The sequence below is a fragment of the Schistosoma mansoni genome, chromosome 6, assembly GCF_000237925.1.
Source record: "Schistosoma mansoni strain Puerto Rico chromosome 6, complete genome".
Lineage (NCBI taxonomy): Eukaryota > Metazoa > Platyhelminthes > Trematoda > Strigeidida > Schistosomatidae > Schistosoma > Schistosoma mansoni.
This window is the reverse complement of record NC_031500.1, coordinates 19,668,434-19,690,644: the sequence shown is the minus strand read 5'-3', so window position 1 is coordinate 19,690,644 and position 22,211 is coordinate 19,668,434. Positions and strand designations below refer to the sequence as shown.

General features: G+C 47.0%; 4 non-coding genes across 4 annotated transcripts; all 4 read right to left on the bottom strand.

Annotated features, from left to right (window-relative positions):
• Positions 1-277: 277 nt before the first annotated feature.
• Positions 278-348, bottom strand: Smp_tRNA_01196_Gln_TTG.1.1. The gene has a single exon. It is a non-coding gene (tRNA).
• A 1,222-nt stretch (positions 349-1,570) lies between these two features.
• Smp_tRNA_01208_Gln_TTG.1.1 lies at positions 1,571-1,641 on the bottom strand. Its single transcript has one exon. It is a non-coding gene (tRNA).
• A 1,208-nt stretch (positions 1,642-2,849) lies between these two features.
• On the bottom strand, positions 2,850-2,920 carry Smp_tRNA_00810_Gln_CTG.1.1. The gene has a single exon. It is a non-coding gene (tRNA).
• On the bottom strand, positions 2,851-2,921 carry Smp_tRNA_01199_Gln_CTG.1.1. Its single transcript has one exon. It is a non-coding gene (tRNA).
• Positions 2,922-22,211: the final 19,290 nt, after the last annotated feature.

The window sequence follows — 22,211 nt, the reverse complement described above, 5'->3', positions numbered from 1 at the left end:
ATGAATCGGTGTGGATATGTGGTAGCTTGATGAACATGTGTGATTTGGACATGTGTACGTAGTGGTGAGTGTGTGACTGGAATCGGTCGAACACATATGATGTAGTTTGTGAATCACAGCATGTCGTTGATGCTGTCGACTGACCAGTTGACTGATCAGACTGAGGAGTGTTTGTGTTGAGTGGACTCGTGAAGTGTGATTGGGACGACGTGATCGAGGTGTTGTTGCGAAGTGATGCACATGTTTAGTGATGATTTCAAAAGTGCACACATCACAAGGCCTCGCCGAGATTCGAACTCGGGTTGCCGGATTCAAAGTCCGAAGTGCTCACCGCTACACCACGAGGCCACGTTCGCGTCGCTACCACACGCACAACACCACACATTCTGATCATACCTACATCATAACTACATCTTATCTACCATGTATCAACAACAATTCCACATACAATTATCCATTCCATTACCAGCATCTACATAACGTCACTCACATATTCATCCCCATCTTGTCCTTCAGATTCACCGTCACCTACATCTACACCTACACACAACAAAACTGAACCACTCACTCTTCCTGACATCCACGTGCATACATGTGGAGCAAACTGACAGTCAGACAAACAAACGAATCGCCTACTGAATTCATGTATCCCTGACTCACTCACACACTCACTCCAACTCACATGTGCACGAACACACTAGCACCGACACATTGACATTAGTGAAGCGTCGACCTATGTCATCCAATACACCAAGCTATCCAGGACAACATCAACATCTGATTCGGTACACTGTGTCTAGCTGGTGTGCCATTCGATCGTCTCACGGACATCACGACCACTATTCCGGTCACACGAAACGGTTGGACAAACGTGCTGACTGAGAAGTAGCAGTGTGCACTGGTCGAGTGTGAGTGGTGTGATGTGGTCGGAGGAATGCATCTTGAAGTGTTTCACATGGTGGTCAGTGGTAGTTTGAAGACACCTGACAGGACGAGGCTCCTCCCAGACTCGAACTCGGGTCACTGAATTCACAGGTCGGAGTGCCAACCTCCACACCACCACACCGTAGTTGCACGCTCACCACATACATAACATCACACATTCACATCACACATACAAACGACACGCGATGCCACCAACAACATTGTTTCGCTCGCACAAAATATCCCACAGTGCACGCAACACTGCAATCACATACACACACAAGCATCAATACTGGATCAGTCTGTGAAATACAATGGCTGAATTACACATGTGCGTAGTCACATGCAGGTGTACAAGTGTAGAGTAGGATGAATCGGTGTGGATATGTGGTAGCTTGATGAACATGTGTGATTTGGACATGTGTACGTAGTGGTGAGTGTGTGACTGGAATCGGTCGAACACATATGATGTAGTTTGTGAATCACAGCATGTCGTTGATGCTGTCGACTGACCAGTTGACTGATCAGACTGAGGAGTGTTTGTGTTGAGTGGACTCGTGAAGTGTGATTGGGACGACGTGATCGAGGTGTTGTTGCGAAGTGATGCACATGTTTAGTGATGATTTCAAAAGTGCACACATCACAAGGCCTCGCCGAGATTCGAACTCGGGTTGCCGGATTCAAAGTCCGAAGTGCTCACCGCTACACCACGAGGCCACGTTCGCGCCGCTACCACACGCACAACACCACACATTCTGATCATACCTACATCATAACTACATCTTATCTACCATGTATCAACAACAATTCCACATACAATTATCCATTCCATTACCAGCATCTACATAACGTCACTCACATATTCATCCCCATCTTGTCCTTCAGATTCACCGTCACCTACATCTACACCTACACACAACAAAACTGAACCACTCACTCTTCCTGACATCCACGTGCATACATGTGGAGCAAACTGACAGTCAGACAAACAAACGAATCGCCTACTGAATTCATGTATCCCTGACTCACTCACACACTCACTCCAACTCACATGTGCACGAACACACTAGCACCGACACATTGACATTAGTGAAGCGTCGACCTATGTCATCCAATACACCAAGCTATCCAGGACAACATCAACATCTGATTCGGTACACTGTGTCTAGCTGGTGTGCCATTCGATCGTCTCACGGACATCACGACCACTATTCCGGTCACACGAAACGGTTGGACAAACGTGCTGACTGAGAAGTAGCAGTGTGCACTGGTCGAGTGTGAGTGGTGTGATGTGGTCGGAGGAATGCATCTTGAAGTGTTTCACATGGTGGTCAGTGGTAGTTTGAAGACACCTGACAGGACGAGGCTCCTCCCAGACTCGAACTCGGGTCACTGAATTCACAGGTCGGAGTGCCAACCTCCACACCACCACACCGTAGTTGCACGCTCACCACATACATAACATCACACATTCACATCACACATACAAACGACACGCGATGCCACCAACAACATTGTTTCGCTCGCACAAAATATCCCACAGTGCACGCAACTCTGCAATCACATACACACACAAGCATCAATACTGGATCAGTCTGTGAAATACAATGGCTGAATTACACATGTGCGTAGTCACATGCAGGTGTACAAGTGTAGAGTAGGATGAATCGGTGTGGATATGTGGTAGCTTGATGAACATGTGTGATTTGGACATGTGTACGTGGTGGTGAGTGTGTGACTGGAATCGGTCGAACACAGATGACGTAGTTTGTGAAGCACAGCATGTCGTTGATGCTGTCGACTGACCAGTTGACTGATCAGACTGAGGAGTGTTTGTGTTGAGTGGACTCGTGAAGTGTGATTGGGACGACGTGATCGAAGTGATGCACATGGTTATTGATGATTTCAAAAGTGCCCACATCATGAGGCCTCGCCGAGATTCGAACTCGGGTTGCCGGATTCAGAGTCCGAAGTGCTCACCGCTACACCACGAGGCCACGTTCGCGTCGCTACCATACACACAACACCACACATTCTGACCATACCTAACATATTTCAACTACAATTCCACATGCAATTATCCATTCCATTACCAGCATCTACATAACGTCACTCACATATTCATCCCCATCTTGTCCTTCAGATTCACCGTCACCTACATCTACACCTACACACAACAAAACTGAACCACTCACTCTTCCTGACATCCACGTGCATACATGTGGAGCAAACTGACAGTCAGACAAACAAACGAATCGCCTACTGAATTCATGTATCCCTGACTCACTCACACACTCACTCCAACTCACATGTGCACGAACACACTAGCACCGACACATTGACATTAGTGAAGCGTCGGTCTATGTCATCCAATACACCAAGCTATTCAGAACAACATCAACATCTGATTCGGTACACTGTGTCTAGCTGGTGTGCCATTCGATCGTCTCACGGACATCACGACCACTATTCCGGTCACACGAAACGGTTGGACAAACGTGCTGACTGAGAAGTAGCAGTGTGCACTGGTCGAGTGTGAGTGGTGTGATGTGGTCGGAGGAATGCATCTTGAAGTGTTTCACATGGTGGTCAGTGGTAGTTTGAAGACACCTGACAGGACGAGGCTCCTCCCAGACTCGAACTCGGGTCACTGAATTCACAGGTCGGAGTGCCAACCTCCACACCACCACACCGTAGTTGCACGCTCACCACATACATAACATCACACATTCACAACACACATACAAACGACACGCAATGCCACCAACAACATTGTTTCGCTCGCACAAAATATCCCACAGTGCACGCAACTCTGCAATCACATACACACACAAGCATCAATACTGGATCAGTCTGTGAAATACAATGGCTGAATTACACATGTGCGTAGTCACATGCAGGTGTACAAGTGTAGAGTAGGATGAATCGGTGTGGATATGTGGTAGCTTGATGAACATGTGTGATTTGGACATGTGTACGTGGTGGTGAGTGTGTGACTGGAATCGGTCGAACACAGATGACGTAGTTTGTGAAGCACAGCATGTCGTTGATGCTGTCGACTGACCAGTTGACTGATCAGACTGAGGAGTGTTTGTGTTGAGTGGACTCGTGAAGTGTGATTGGGACGACGTGATCGAAGTGATGCACATGGTTATTGATGATTTCAAAAGTGCCCACATCATGAGGCCTCGTCGAGATCCGAACTCGGGTTGCCGGATTCAGAGTCCGAAGTGCTCACCGCTACACCACGAGGCCACGTTCGCGTCGCTACCATACACACAACACCACACATTCTGACCATACCTAACATATTTCAACTACAATTCCACATGCAATTATCCATTCCATTACCAGCACCTACATAACGTCACTCACATATTCATCCCCATCTTGTCCTTCAGATTCACCGTCACCTACATCTACACCTACACACAACAAAACTGAACCACTCACTCTTCCTGACATCCACGTGCATACATGTGGAGCAAACTGACAGTCAGACAAACAAACGAATCGCCTACTGAATTCATGTATCCCTGACTCACTCACACACTCACTCCAACTCACATGTGCACGAACACACTAGCACCGACACATTGACATTAGTGAAGCGTCGACCTATGTCATCCAATACACCAAGCTATCCAGGACAACATCAACATCTGATTCGGTACACTGTGTCTAGCTGGTGTGCCATTCGATCGTCTCACGGACATCACGACCACTATTCCGGTCACACGAAACGGTTGGACAAACGTGCTGACTGAGAAGTAGCAGTGTGCACTGGTCGAGTGTGAGTGGTGTGATGTGGTCGGAGGAATGCATCTTGAAGTGTTTCACATGGTGGTCAGTGGTAGTTTGAAGACACCTGACAGGACGAGGCTCCTCCCAGACTCGAACTCGGGTCACTGAATTCACAGGTCGGAGTGCCAACCTCCACACCACCACACCGTAGTTGCACGCTCACCACATACATAACATCACACATTCACATCACACATACAAACGACACGCGATGCCACCAACAACATTGTTTCGCTCGCACAAAATATCCCACAGTGCACGCAACACTGCAATCACATACACACACAAGCATCAATACTGGATCAGTCTGTGAAATACAATGGCTGAATTACACATGTGCGTAGTCACATGCAGGTGTACAAGTGTAGAGTAGGATGAATCGGTGTGGATATGTGGTAGCTTGATGAACATGTGTGATTTGGACATGTGTACGTAGTGGTGAGTGTGTGACTGGAATCGGTCGAACACATATGATGTAGTTTGTGAATCACAGCATGTCGTTGATGCTGTCGACTGACCAGTTGACTGATCAGACTGAGGAGTGTTTGTGTTGAGTGGACTCGTGAAGTGTGATTGGGACGACGTGATCGAGGTGTTGTTGCGAAGTGATGCACATGTTTAGTGATGATTTCAAAAGTGCACACATCACAAGGCCTCGCCGAGATTCGAACTCGGGTTGCCGGATTCAAAGTCCGAAGTGCTCACCGCTACACCACGAGGCCACGTTCGCGTCGCTACCACACGCACAACACCACACATTCTGATCATACCTACATCATAACTACATCTTATCTACCATGTATCAACAACAATTCCACATACAATTATCCATTCCATTACCAGCATCTACATAACGTCACTCACATATTCATCCCCATCTTGTCCTTCAGATTCACCGTCACCTACATCTACACCTACACACAACAAAACTGAACCACTCACTCTTCCTGACATCCACGTGCATACATGTGGAGCAAACTGACAGTCAGACAAACAAACGAATCGCCTACTGAATTCATGTATCCCTGACTCACTCACACACTCACTCCAACTCACATGTGCACGAACACACTAGCACCGACACATTGACATTAGTGAAGCGTCGACCTATGTCATCCAATACACCAAGCTATCCAGGACAACATCAACATCTGATTCGGTACACTGTGTCTAGCTGGTGTGCCATTCGATCGTCTCACGGACATCACGACCACTATTCCGGTCACACGAAACGGTTGGACAAACGTGCTGACTGAGAAGTAGCAGTGTGCACTGGTCGAGTGTGAGTGGTGTGATGTGGTCGGAGGAATGCATCTTGAAGTGTTTCACATGGTGGTCAGTGGTAGTTTGAAGACACCTGACAGGACGAGGCTCCTCCCAGACTCGAACTCGGGTCACTGAATTCACAGGTCGGAGTGCCAACCTCCACACCACCACACCGTAGTTGCACGCTCGCCACATACATAACATCACACATTCACATCACACATACAAACGACACGCGATGCCACCAACAACATTGTTTCGCTCGCACAAAATATCCCACAGTGCACGCAACTCTGCAATCACATACACACACAAGCATCAATACTGGATCAGTCTGTGAAATACAATGGCTGAATTACACATGTGCGTAGTCACATGCAGGTGTACAAGTGTAGAGTAGGATGAATCGGTGTGGATATGTGGTAGCTTGATGAACATGTGTGATTTGGACATGCGTACGTGGTGGTGAGTGTGTGACTGGAATCGGTCGAACACAGATGACGTAGTTTGTGAAGCACAGCATGTCGTTGATGCTGTCGACTGACCAGTTGACTGATCAGACTGAGGAGTGTTTGTGTTGAGTGGACTCGTGAAGTGTGATTCGGACGACGTGATCGAAGTGATGCACATGGTTATTGATGATTTCAAAAGTGCCCACATCATGAGGCCTCGTCGAGATTCGAACTCGGGTTGCCGGGTTCAGAGTCCGAAGTGCTCACCGCTACACCACGAGGCCACGTTCGCGTCGCTACCATACACACAACACCACACATTCTGATCAAACCTAACATATTTCAACTACAATTCCACATGCAATTATCCATTCCATTACCAGCACCTACATAACGTCACTCACATATTCATCCCCATCTTGTCCTTCAGATTCACCGTCACCTACATCTACACCTACACACAACAAAACTGAACCACTCACTCTTCCTGACATCCACGTGCATACATGTGGAGCAAACTGACAGTCAGACAAACAAACGAATCGCCTACTGAATTCATGTATCCCTGACTCACTCACACACTCACTCCAACTCACATGTGCACGAACACACTAGCACCGACACATTGACATTAGTGAAGCGTCGACCTATGTCATCCAATACACCAAGCTATCCAGGACAACATCAACATCTGATTCGGTACACTGTGTCTAGCTGGTGTGCCATTCGATCGTCTCACGGACATCACGACCACTATTCCGGTCACACGAAACGGTTGGACAAACGTGCTGACTGAGAAGTAGCAGTGTGCACTGGTCGGGTGTGAGTGGTGTGATGTGGATCGGAGGAAATGCATCTTGAAGTGTTTCACATGGTGGGTCAGTGGTAGTTTGAAGACACCTGACAGGACGAGGCTCCTCCCAGACTCGAACTCGGGTCACTGAATTCACAGGTCGGAGTGCCAACCTCCACACCACCACACCGTAGTTGCACGCTCACCACATACATAACATCACACATTCACAACACACATACAAACGACACGCGATGCCACCAACAACATTGTTTCGCTCGCACAAAATATCCCACAGTGCACGCAACTCTGCAATCACATACACACACAAGCATCAATACTGGATCAGTCTGTGAAATACAATGGCTGAATTACACATGTGCGTAGTCACATGCAGGTGTACAAGTGTAGAGTAGGATGAATCGGTGTGGATATGTGGTAGCTTGATGAACATGTGTGATTTGGACATGTGTACGTGGTGGTGAGTGTGTGACTGGAATCGGTCGAACACAGATGACGTAGTTTGTGAAGCACAGCATGTCGTTGATGCTGTCGACTGACCAGTTGACTGATCAGACTGAGGAGTGTTTGTGTTGAGTGGACTCGTGAAGTGTGATTGGGACGACGTGATCGAAGTGATGCACATGGTTATTGATGATTTCAAAAGTGCCCACATCATGAGGCCTCGCCGAGATTCGAACTCGGGTTGCCGGATTCAGAGTCCGAAGTGCTCACCGCTACACCACGAGGCCACGTTCGCGTCGCTACCATACACACAACACCACACATTCTGACCATACCTAACATATTTCAACTACAATTCCACATGCAATTATCCATTCCATTACCAGCATCTACATAACGTCACTCACATATTCATCCCCATCTTGTCCTTCAGATTCACCGTCACCTACATCTACACCTACACACAACAAAACTGAACCACTCACTCTTCCTGACATCCACGTGCATACATGTGGAGCAAACTGACAGTCAGACAAACAAACGAATCGCCTACTGAATTCATGTATCCCTGACTCACTCACACACTCACTCCAACTCACATGTGCACGAACACACTAGCACCGACACATTGACATTAGTGAAGCGTCGATCTATGTCATCCAATACACCAAGCTATTCAGAACAACATCAACATCTGATTCGGTACACTGTGTCTAGCTGGTGTGCCATTCGATCGTCTCACGGACATCACGACCACTATTCCGGTCACACGAAACGGTTGGACAAACGTGCTGACTGAGAAGTAGCAGTGTGCACTGGTCGAGTGTGAGTGGTGTGATGTGGTCGGAGGAATGCATCTTGAAGTGTTTCACATGGTGGTCAGTGGTAGTTTGAAGACACCTGACAGGACGAGGCTCCTCCCAGACTCGAACTCGGGTCACTGAATTCACAGGTCGGAGTGCCAACCTCCACACCACCACACCGTAGTTGCACGCTCACCACATACATAACATCACACATTCACATCACACATACAAACGACACGCGATGCCACCAACAACATTGTTTCGCTCGCACAAAATATCCCACAGTGCACGCAACTCTGCAATCACATACACACACAAGCATCAATACTGGATCAGTCTGTGAAATACAATGGCTGAATTACACATGTGCGTAGTCACATGCAGGTGTACAAGTGTAGAGTAGGATGAATCGGTGTGGATATGTGGTAGCTTGATGAACATGTGTGATTTGGACATGTGTACGTGGTGGTGAGTGTGTGACTGGAATCGGTCGAACACATATGATGTAGTTTGTGAAGCACAGCATGTCGTTGATGCTGTCGACTGACCAGTTGACTGATCAGACTGAGGAGTGTTTGTGTTGAGTGGACTCGTGAAGTGTGATTGGGACGACGTGATCGAAGTGATGCACATGGTTATTGATGATTTCAAAAGTGCCCACATCATGAGGCCTCGTCGAGATCCGAACTCGGGTTGCCGGATTCAGAGTCCGAAGTGCTCACCGCTACACCACGAGGCCACGTTCGCGTCGCTACCATACACACAACACCACACATTCTGACCATACCTAACATATTTCAACTACAATTCCACATGCAATTATCCATTCCATTACCAGCATCTACATAACGTCACTCACATATTCATCCCCATCTTGTCCTTCAGATTCACCGTCACCTACATCTACACCTACACACAACAAAACTGAACCACTCACTCTTCCTGACATCCACGTGCATACATGTGGAGCAAACTGACAGTCAGACAAACAAACGAATCGCCTACTGAATTCATGTATCCCTGACTCACTCACACACTCACTCCAACTCACATGTGCACGAACACACTAGCACCGACACATTGACATTAGTGAAGCGTCGGTCTATGTCATCCAATACACCAAGCTATTCAGAACAACATCAACATCTGATTCGGTACACTGTGTCTAGCTGGTGTGCCATTCGATCGTCTCACGGACATCACGACCACTATTCCGGTCACACGAAACGGTTGGACAAACGTGCTGACTGAGAAGTAGCAGTGTGCACTGGTCGAGTGTGAGTGGTGTGATGTGGTCGGAGGAATGCATCTTGAAGTGTTTCACATGGTGGTCAGTGGTAGTTTGAAGACACCTGACAGGACGAGGCTCCTCCCAGACTCGAACTCGGGTCACTGAATTCACAGGTCGGAGTGCCAACCTCCACACCACCACACCGTAGTTGCACGCTCACCACATACATAACATCACACATTCACAACACACATACAAACGACACGCGATGCCACCAACAACATTGTTTCGCTCGCACAAAATATCCCACAGTGCACGCAACTCTGCAATCACATACACACACAAGCATCAATACTGGATCAGTCTGTGAAATACAATGGCTGAATTACACATGTGCGTAGTCACATGCAGGTGTACAAGTGTAGAGTAGGATGAATCGGTGTGGATATGTGGTAGCTTGATGAACATGTGTGATTTGGACATGTGTACGTGGTGGTGAGTGTGTGACTGGAATCGGTCGAACACAGATGATGTAGTTTGTGAAGCACAGCATGTCGTTGATGCTGTCGACTGACCAGTTGACTGATCAGACTGAGGAGTGTTTGTGTTGAGTGGACTCGTGAAGTGTGATTGGGACGACGTGATCGAAGTGATGCACATGGTTATTGATGATTTCAAAAGTGCCCACATCATGAGGCCTCGTCGAGATCCGAACTCGGGTTGCCGGATTCAGAGTCCGAAGTGCTCACCGCTACACCACGAGGCCACGTTCGCGTCGCTACCATACACACAACACCACACATTCTGACCATACCTAACATATTTCAACTACAATTCCACATGCAATTATCCATTCCATTACCAGCATCTACATAACGTCACTCACATATTCATCCCCATCTTGTCCTTCAGATTCACCGTCACCTACATCTACACCTACACACAACAAAACTGAACCACTCACTCTTCCTGACATCCACGTGCATACATGTGGAGCAAACTGACAGTCAGACAAACAAACGAATCGCCTACTGAATTCATGTATCCCTGACTCACTCACACACTCACTCCAACTCACATGTGCACGAACACACTAGCACCGACACATTGACATTAGTGAAGCGTCGATCTATGTCATCCAATACACCAAGCTATCCAGGACAACATCAACATCTGATTCGGTACACTGTGTCTAGCTGGTGTGCCATTCGATCGTCTCACGGACATCACGACCACTATTCCGGTCACACGAAACGGTTGGACAAACGTGCTGACTGAGAAGTAGCAGTGTGCACTGGTCGAGTGTGAGTGGTGTGATGTGGTCGGAGGAATGCATCTTGAAGTGTTTCACATGGTGGTCAGTGGTAGTTTGAAGACACCTGACAGGACGAGGCTCCTCCCAGACTCGAACTCGGGTCACTGAATTCACAGGTCGGAGTGCCAACCTCCACACCACCACACCGTAGTTGCACGCTCGCCACATACATAACATCACACATTCACAACACACATACAAACGACACGCGATGCCACCAACAACATTGTTTCGCTCGCACAAAATATCCCACAGTGCACGCAACTCTGCAATCACATACACACACAAGCATCAATACTGGATCAGTCTGTGAAATACAATGGCTGAATTACACATGTGCGTAGTCACATGCAGGTGTACAAGTGTAGAGTAGGATGAATCGGTGTGGATATGTGGTAGCTTGATGAACATGTGTGATTTGGACATGTGTACGTGGTGGTGAGTGTGTGACTGGAATCGGTCGAACACAGATGACGTAGTTTGTGAAGCACAGCATGTCGTTGATGCTGTCGACTGACCAGTTGACTGATCAGACTGAGGAGTGTTTGTGTTGAGTGGACTCGTGAAGTGTGATTGGGACGACGTGATCGAAGTGATGCACATGGTTATTGATGATTTCAAAAGTGCCCACATCATGAGGCCTCGTCGAGATTCGAACTCGGGTTGCCGGATTCAGAGTCCGAAGTGCTCACCGCTACACCACGAGGCCACGTTCGCGTCGCTACCATACACACAACACCACACATTCTGACCATACCTAACATATTTCAACTACAATTCCACATGCAATTATCCATTCCATTACCAGCATCTACATAACGTCACTCACATATTCATCCCCATCTTGTCCTTCAGATTCACCGTCACCTACATCTACACCTACACACAACAAAACTGAACCACTCACTCTTCCTGACATCCACGTGCATACATGTGGAGCAAACTGACAGTCAGACAAACAAACGAATCGCCTACTGAATTCATGTATCCCTGACTCACTCACACACTCACTCCAACTCACATGTGCACGAACACACTAGCACCGACACATTGACATTAGTGAAGCGTCGATCTATGTCATCCAATACACCAAGCTATCCAGGACAACATCAACATCTGATTCGGTACACTGTGTCTAGCTGGTGTGCCATTCGATCGTCTCACGGACATCACGACCACTATTCCGGTCACACGAAACGGTTGGACAAACGTGCTGACTGAGAAGTAGCAGTGTGCACTGGTCGAGTGTGAGTGGTATGATGTGGTCGGAGGAATGCATCTTGAAGTGTTTCACATGGTGGTCAGTGGTAGTTTGAAGACACCTGACAGGACGAGGCTCCTCCCAGACTCGAACTCGGGTCACTGAATTCACAGGTCGGAGTGCCAACCTCCACACCAGTTGCACGCTCACCACATACATAACATCACACATTCACAACACACATACAAACGACACGCGATGCCACCAACAACATTGTTTCGCTCGCACAAAATATCCCACAGTGCACGCAACTCTGCAATCACATACACACACAAGCATCAATACTGGATCAGTCTGTGAAATACAATGGCTGAATTACACATGTGCGTAGTCACATGCAGGTGTACAAGTGTAGAGTAGGATGAATCGGTGTGGATATGTGGTAGCTTGATGAACATGTGTGATTTGGACATGTGTACGTGGTGGTGAGTGTGTGACTGGAATCGGTCGAACACAGATGACGTAGTTTGTGAAGCACAGCATGTCGTTGATGCTGTCGACTGACCAGTTGACTGATCAGACTGAGGAGTGTTTGTGTTGAGTGGACTCGTGAAGTGTGATTGGGACGACGTGATCGAAGTGATGCACATGGTTATTGATGATTTCAAAAGTGCCCACATCATGAGGCCTCGTCGAGATTCGAACTCGGGTTGCCGGATTCAGAGTCCGAAGTGCTCACCGCTACACCACGAGGCCACGTTCGCGTCGCTACCATACACACAACACCACACATTCTGACCATACCTAACATATTTCAACTACAATTCCACATACAATTATCCATTCCATTACCAGCATCTACATAACGTCACTCACATATTCATCCCCATCTTGTCCTTCAGATTCACCGTCACCTACATCTACACCTACACACAACAAAACTGAACCACTCACTCTTCCTGACATCCACGTGCATACATGTGGAGCAAACTGACAGTCAGACAAACAAACGAATCGCCTACTGAATTCATGTATCCCTGACTCACTCACACACTCACTCCAACTCACATGTGCACGAACACACTAGCACCGACACATTGACATTAGTGAAGCGTCGATCTATGTCATCCAATACACCAAGCTATCCAGGACAACATCAACATCTGATTCGGTACACTGTGTCTAGCTGGTGTGCCATTCGATCGTCTCACGGACATCACGACCACTATTCCGGTCACACGAAACGGTTGGACAAACGTGCTGACTGAGAAGTAGCAGTGTGCACTGGTCGAGTGTGAGTGGTGTGATGTGGTCGGAGGAATGCATCTTGAAGTGTTTCACATGGTGGTCAGTGGTAGTTTGAAGACACCTGACAGGACGAGGCTCCTCCCAGACTCGAACTCGGGTCACTGAATTCACAGGTCGGAGTGCCAACCTCCACACCACCACACCGTAGTTGCACGCTCGCCACATACATAACATCACACATTCACAACACACATACAAACGACACGCAATGCCACCAACAACATTGTTTCGCTCGCACAAAATATCCCACAGTGCACGCAACTCTGCAATCACATACACACACAAGCATCAATACTGGATCAGTCTGTGAAATACAATGGCTGAATTACACATGTGCGTAGTCACATGCAGGTGTACAAGTGTAGAGTAGGATGAATCGGTGTGGATATGTGGTAGCTTGATGAACATGTGTGATTTGGACATGTGTACGTGGTGGTGAGTGTGTGACTGGAATCGGTCGAACACAGATGACGTAGTTTGTGAAGCACAGCATGTCGTTGATGCTGTCGACTGACCAGTTGACTGATCAGACTGAGGAGTGTTTGTGTTGAGTGGACTCGTGAAGTGTGATTGGGACGACGTGATCGAAGTGATGCACATGGTTATTGATGATTTCAAAAGTGCCCACATCATGAGGCCTCGCCGAGATTCGAACTCGGGTTGCCGGATTCAGAGTCCGAAGTGCTCACCGCTACACCACGAGGCCACGTTCGCGTCGCTACCATACACACAACACCACACATTCTGACCATACCTAACATATTTCAACTACAATTCCACATGCAATTATCCATTCCATTACCAGCATCTATATAACGTCACTCACATATTCATCCCCATCTTGTCCTTCAGATTCACCGTCACCTACATCTACACCTACACACAACAAAACTGAACCACTCACTCTTCCTGACATCCACGTGCATACATGTGGAGCAAACTGACAGTCAGACAAACAAACGAATCGCCTACTGAATTCATGTATCCCTGACTCACTCACACACTCACTCCAACTCACATGTGCACGAACACACTAGCACCGACACATTGACATTAGTGAAGCGTCGGTCTATGTCATCCAATACACCAAGCTATTCAGAACAACATCAACATCTGATTCGGTACACTGTGTCTAGCTGGTGTGCCACTCGATCGTCTCACGGACATCACGACCACTATTCCGGTCACACGAAACGGTTGGACAAACGTGCTGACTGAGAAGTAGCAGTGTGCACTGGTCGAGTGTGAGTGGTGTGATGTGGTCGGAGGAATGCATCTTGAAGTGTTTCACATGGTGGTCAGTGGTAGTTTGAAGACACCTGACAGGACGAGGCTCCTCCCAGACTCGAACTCGGGTCACTGAATTCACAGGTCTGAGTGCCAACCTCCACACCACCACACCGTAGTTGCACGCTCACCACATACATAACATCACACATTCACATCACACATACAAACGACACGCGATGCCACCAACAACATTGTTTCGCTCGCACAAAATATCCCACAGTGCACGCAACTCTGCAATCACATACACACACAAGCATCAATACTGGATCAGTCTGTGAAATACAATGGCTGAATTACACATGTGCGTAGTCACATGCAGGTGTACAAGTGTAGAGTAGGATGAATCGGTGTGGATATGTGGTAGCTTGATGAACATGTGTGATTTGGACATGTGTACGTGGTGGTGAGTGTGTGACTGGAATCGGTCGAACACAGATGACGTAGTTTGTGAAGCACAGCATGTCGTTGATGCTGTCGACTGACCAGTTGACTGATCAGACTGAGGAGTGTTTGTGTTGAGTGGACTCGTGAAGTGTGATTGGGACGACGTGATCGAAGTGATGCACATGGTTATTGATGATTTCAAAAGTGCCCACATCATGAGGCCTCGTCGAGATCCGAACTCGGGTTGCCGGATTCAGAGTCCGAAGTGCTCACCGCTACACCACGAGGCCACGTTCGCGTCGCTACCATACACACAACACCACACATTCTGACCATACCTAACATATTTCAACTACAATTCCACATGCAATTATCCATTCCATTACCAGCATCTACATAACGTCACTCACATATTCATCCCCATCTTGTCCTTCAGATTCACCGTCACCTACATCTACACCTACACACAACAAAACTGAACCACTCACTCTTCCTGACATCCACGTGCATACATGTGGAGCAAACTGACAGTCAGACAAACAAACGAATCGCCTACTGAATTCATGTATCCCTGACTCACTCACACACTCACTCCACCTCACATGTGCACGAACACACTAGCACCGACACATTGACATTAGTGAAGCGTCGATCTATGTCATCCAATACACCAAGCTATCCAGGACAACATCAACATCTGATTCGGTACACTGTGTCTAGCTGGTGTGCCATTCGATCGTCTCACGGACATCACGACCACTATTCCGGTCACACGAAACGGTTGGACAAACGTGCTGACTGAGAAGTAGCAGTGTGCACTGGTCGAGTGTGAGTGGTGTGATGTGGTCGGAGGAATGCATCTTGAAGTGTTTCACATGGTGGTCAGTGGTAGTTTGAAGACACCTGACAGGACGAGGCTCCTCCCAGACTCGAACTCGGGTCACTGAATTCACAGGTCGGAGTGCCAACCTCCACACCACCACACCGTAGTTGCACGCTCACCACATACATAACATCACACATTCACAACACACATACAAACGACACGCGATGCCACCAACAACATTGTTTCGCTCGCACAAAATATCCCACAGTGCACGCAACTCTGCAATCACATACACACACAAGCATCAATACTGGATCAGTCTGTGAAATACAATGGCTGAATTACACATGTGCGTAGTCACATGCAGGTGTACAAGTGTAGAGTAGGATGAATCGGTGTGGATATGTGGTAGCTTGATGAACATGTGTGATTTGGACATGTGTACGTGGTGGTGAGTGTGTGACTGGAATCGGTCGAACACAGATGACGTAGTTTGTGAAGCACAGCATGTCGTTGATGCTGTCGACTGACCAGTTGACTGATCAGACTGAGGAGTGTTTGTGTTGAGTGGACTCGTGAAGTGTGATTGGGACGACGTGATCGAAGTGATGCACATGGTTATTGATGATTTCAAAAGTGCCCACATCATGAGGCCTCGTCGAGATCCGAACTCGGGTTGCCGGATTCAGAGTCCGAAGTGCTCACCGCTACACCACGAGGCCACGTTCGCGTCGCTACCATACACACAACACCACACATTCTGACCATACCTAACATATTTCAACTACAATTCCACATGCAATTATCCATTCCATTACCAGCATCTACATAACGTCACTCACATATTCATCCCCATCTTGTCCTTCAGATTCACCGTCACCTACATCTACACCTACACACAACAAAACTGAACCACTCACTCTTCCTGACATCCACGTGCATACATGTGGAGCAAACTGACAGTCAGACAAACAAACGAATCGCCTACTGAATTCATGTATCCCTGACTCACTCACACACTCACTCCAACTCACATGTGCACGAACACACTAGCACCGACACATTGACATTAGTGAAGCGTCGATCTATGTCATCCAATACACCAAGCTATCCAGGACAACATCAACATCTGATTCGGTACACTGTGTCTAGCTGGTGTGCCATTCGATCGTCTCACGGACATCACGACCACTATTCCGGTCACACGAAACGGTTGGACAAACGTGCTGACTGAGAAGTAGCAGTGTGCACTGGTCGAGTGTGAGTGGTGTGATGTGGTCGGAGGAATGCATCTTGAAGTGTTTCACATGGTGGTCAGTGGTAGTTTGAAGACACCTGACAGGACGAGGCTCCTCCCAGACTCGAACTCGGGTCACTGAATTCACAGGTCGGAGTGCCAACCTCCACACCACCACACCGTAGTTGCACGCTCGCCACATACATAACATCACACATTCACAACACACATACAAACGACACGCGATGCCACCAACAACATTGTTTCGCTCGCACAAAATATCCCACAGTGCACGCAACACTGCAATCACATACACACACAAGCATCAATACTGGATCAGTCTGTGAAATACAATGGCTGAATTACACATGTGCGTAGTCACATGCAGGTGTACAAGTGTAGAGTAGGATGAATCGGTGTGGATATGTGGTAGCTTGATGAACATGTGTGATTTGGACATGTGTACGTGGTGGTGAGTGTGTGACTGGAATCGGTCGAACACAGATGACGTAGTTTGTGAAGCACAGCATGTCGTTGATGCTGTCGACTGACCAGTTGACTGATCAGACTGAGGAGTGTTTGTGTTGAGTGGACTCGTGAAGTGTGATTGGGACGACGTGATCGAAGTGATGCACATGGTTATTGATGATTTCAAAAGTGCCCACATCATGAGGCCTCGTCGAGATTCGAACTCGGGTTGCCGGATTCAAAGTCCGAAGTGCTCACCGCTACACCACGAGGCCACGTTCGCGTCGCTACCATACACACAACACCACACATTCTGACCATACCTAACATATTTCAACTACAATTCCACATGCAATTATCCATTCCATTACCAGCATCTACATAACGTCACTCACATATTCATCCCCATCTTGTCCTTCAGATTCACCGTCACCTACATCTACACCTACACACAACAAAACTGAACCACTCACTCTTCCTGACATCCACGTGCATACATGTGGAGCAAACTGACAGTCAGACAAACAAACGAATCGCCTACTGAATTCATGTATCCCTGACTCACTCACACACTCACTCCAACTCACATGTGCACGAACACACTAGCACCGACACATTGACATTAGTGAAGCGTCGACCTATGTCATCCAATACACCAAGCTATTCAGAACAACATCAACATCTGATTCGGTACACTGTGTCTAGCTGGTGTGCCATTCGATCGTCTCACGGACATCACGACCACTATTCCGGTCACACGAAACGGTTGGACAAACGTGCTGACTGAGAAGTAGCAGTGTGCACTGGTCGAGTGTGAGTGGTGTGATGTGGTCGGAGGAATGCATCTTGAAGTGTTTCACATGGTGGTCAGTGGTAGTTTGAAGACACCTGACAGGACGAGGCTCCTCCCAGACTCGAACTCGGGTCACTGAATTCACAGGTCGGAGTGCCAACCTCCACACCACCACACCGTAGTTACACGCTCACCACATACATAACATCACACATTCACAACACACATACAAACGACACGCGATGCCACCAACAACATTGTTTCGCTCGCACAAAATATCCCACAGTGCACGCAACTCTGCAATCACATACACACACAAGCATCAATACTGGATCAGTCTGTGAAATACAATGGCTGAATTACACATGTGCGTAGTCACATGCAGGTGTACAAGTGTAGAGTAGGATGAATCGGTGTGGATATGTGGTAGCTTGATGAACATGTGTGATTTGGACATGTGTACGTAGTGGTGAGTGTGTGACTGGAATCGGTCGAACACAGATGACGTAGTTTGTGAAGCACAGCATGTCGTTGATGCTGTCGACTGACCAGTTGACTGATCAGACTGAGGAGTGTTTGTGTTGAGTGGACTCGTGAAGTGTGATTGGGACGACGTGATCGAAGTGATGCACATGTTTAGTGATGATTTCAAAAGTGCACACATCACAAGGCCTCGCCGAGATTCGAACTCGGGTTGCCGGATTCAAAGTCCGAAGTGCTCACCGCTACACCACGAGGCCACGTTCGCGTCGCTACCATACACACAACACCACACATTCTGATCATACCTAACATATTTCAACTACAATTCCACATGCAATTATCCATTCCATTACCAGCACCTACATAACGTCACTCACATATTCATCCCCATCTTGTCCTTCAGATTCACCGTCACCTACATCTACACCTACACACAACAAAACTGAACCACTCACTCTTCCTGACATCCACGTGCATACATGTGAAGCAAACTGACAGTCAGACAAACAAACGAATCGCCTACTGAATTCATGTATCCCTGACTCACTCACACACTCACTCCAACTCACATGTGCACGAACACACTAGCACCGACACATTGACATTAGTGAAGCGTCGATCTATGTCATCCAATACACCAAGCTATCCAGGACAACATCAACATCTGATTCGGTACACTGTGTCTAGCTGGTGTGCCATTCGATCGTCTCACGGACATCACGACCACTATTCCGGTCACACGAAACGGTTGGACAAACGTGCTGACTGAGAAGTAGCAGTGTGCACTGGTCGAGTGTGAGTGGTGTGATGTGGTCGGAGGAATGCATCTTGAAGTGTTTCACATGGTGGTCAGTGGTAGTTTGAAGACACCTGACAGGACGAGGCTCCTCCCAGACTCGAACTCGGGTCACTGAATTCACAGGTCGGAGTGCCAACCTCCACACCACCACACCGTAGTTGCACGCTCACCACATACATAACATCACACATTCACAACACACATACAAACGACACGCGATGCCACCAACAACATTGTTTCGCTCGCACAAAATATCCCACAGTGCACGCAACACTGCAATCACATACACACACAAGCATCAATACTGGATCAGTCTGTGAAATACAATGGCTGAATTACACATGTGCGTAGTCACATGCAGGTGTACAAGTGTAGAGTAGGATGAATCGGTGTGGATATGTGGTAGCTTGATGAACATGTGTGATTTGGACATGCGTACGTGGTGGTGAGTGTGTGACTGGAATCGGTCGAACACAGATGACGTAGTTTGTGAAGCACAGCATGTCGTTGATGCTGTCGACTGACCAGTTGACTGATCAGACTGAGGAGTGTTTGTGTTGAGTGGACTCGTGAAGTGTGATTGGGACGACGTGATCGAAGTGATGCACATGGTTATTGATGATTTCAAAAGTGCCCACATCATGAGGCCTCGTCGAGATTCGAACTCGGGTTGCCGGATTCAGAGTCCGAAGTGCTCACCGCTACACCACGAGGCCACGTTCGCGTCGCTACCATACACACAACACCACACATTCTGACCATACCTAACATATTTCAACTACAATTCCACATGCAATTATCCATTCCATTACCAGCATCTACATAACGTCACTCACATATTCATCCCCATCTTGTCCTTCAGATTCACCGTCACCTACATCTACACCTACACACAACAAAACTGAACCACTCACTCTTCCTGACATCCACGTGCATACATGTGGAGCAAACTGACAGTCAGATAAACAAACGAATCGCCTACTGAATTCATGTATCCCTGACTCACTCACACACTCACTCCAACTCACATGTGCACGAACACACTAGCACCGACACATTGACATTAGTGAAGCGTCGACCTATGTCATCCAATACACCAAGCTATCCAGGACAACATCAACATCTGATTCGGTACACTGTGTCTAGCTGGTGTGCCATTCGATCGTCTCACGGACATCACGACCACTATTCCGGTCACACGAAACGGTTGGACAAACGTGCTGACTGAGAAGTAGCAGTGTGCACTGGTCGAGTGTGAGTGGTGTGATGTGGTCGGAGGAATGCATCTTGAAGTGTTTCACATGGTGGTCAGTGGTAGTGTTGTTTGCTTTTATCATTAAGCAACTAAACTGAATGCTTGTAGGCTTGAGAAGCTAGTTGTACACACACTGTATTTCATTGTTCTGTGAAGTGTTCTTTCGCTTCCAACAAAATCAAGCAATATGATATGCAAGCTGGATATGCTAAAGCAATCTCATCAGAGGTCATCATTAACTTTCTAACTGTGCACATATTTTAACAAAATTATCCTATTTCATGATTCATTTGAATTAATTAATTATGTATGCTTAATGTAGTCACATGCAATTCTGTGAAAAGTTTAAACCTTTGTTGTTCTAATACTTAGTATTGTGACAATTCACGAGTGGAAATGAAGAAAGTTATTTTCTTATGTATTCTTGAGAAAGGTTAAAGGTGTTCCACTTTTAAACTGATATATATATGGTATACAATTCAAAATAACGAACAAAAAAGGAAATCTTTAATTCTCTCCCCCTTGGTAAGCCAATTGACTCCTATAAAAACTGTCATAAAGAGTGATATGTTTGCTTCAAATAAATAAGCGTATCACACGAATGATGAACAAATCATGAATATATGTATAATAAACGTCCTATTTGTTGATCACACAAATTACCATTATCGGTTCTACAGTTTCCACAATAAAGAATCCAACATGGTATCGTAAGCGGTTTAGTTGGATTGACTAAATTAAATAAGTCATATTTAAACTGAAATAGTGTATCTTTAGAGAATTTAATAGATGTTTTTTCAAATAAATTTGTATTCAGTCAGTCAGTCAGTTACAACGTAGAACTTCGCACGTACGTACATCAGTTCAAGTTGTCATACCACATTAGCACAGAGATGTAGTTGTCCATTCAAATCCCTTAGTGGTAGAAGTAGTAAGAGTATAAGCAGTAATCCGAAAGATTAGGGTTTGAAGATGTTATTCAAAGAGTGTAATACAGTGAAATAAATTTGGAAGGAGAAAAAGGATAGGGACATGAAGAATTCAGAAGATTAGGATTTGGCAGAACACAAAGAGTGGATGCACGTTCGCCATTGCAAACGGTTTGAGCCAT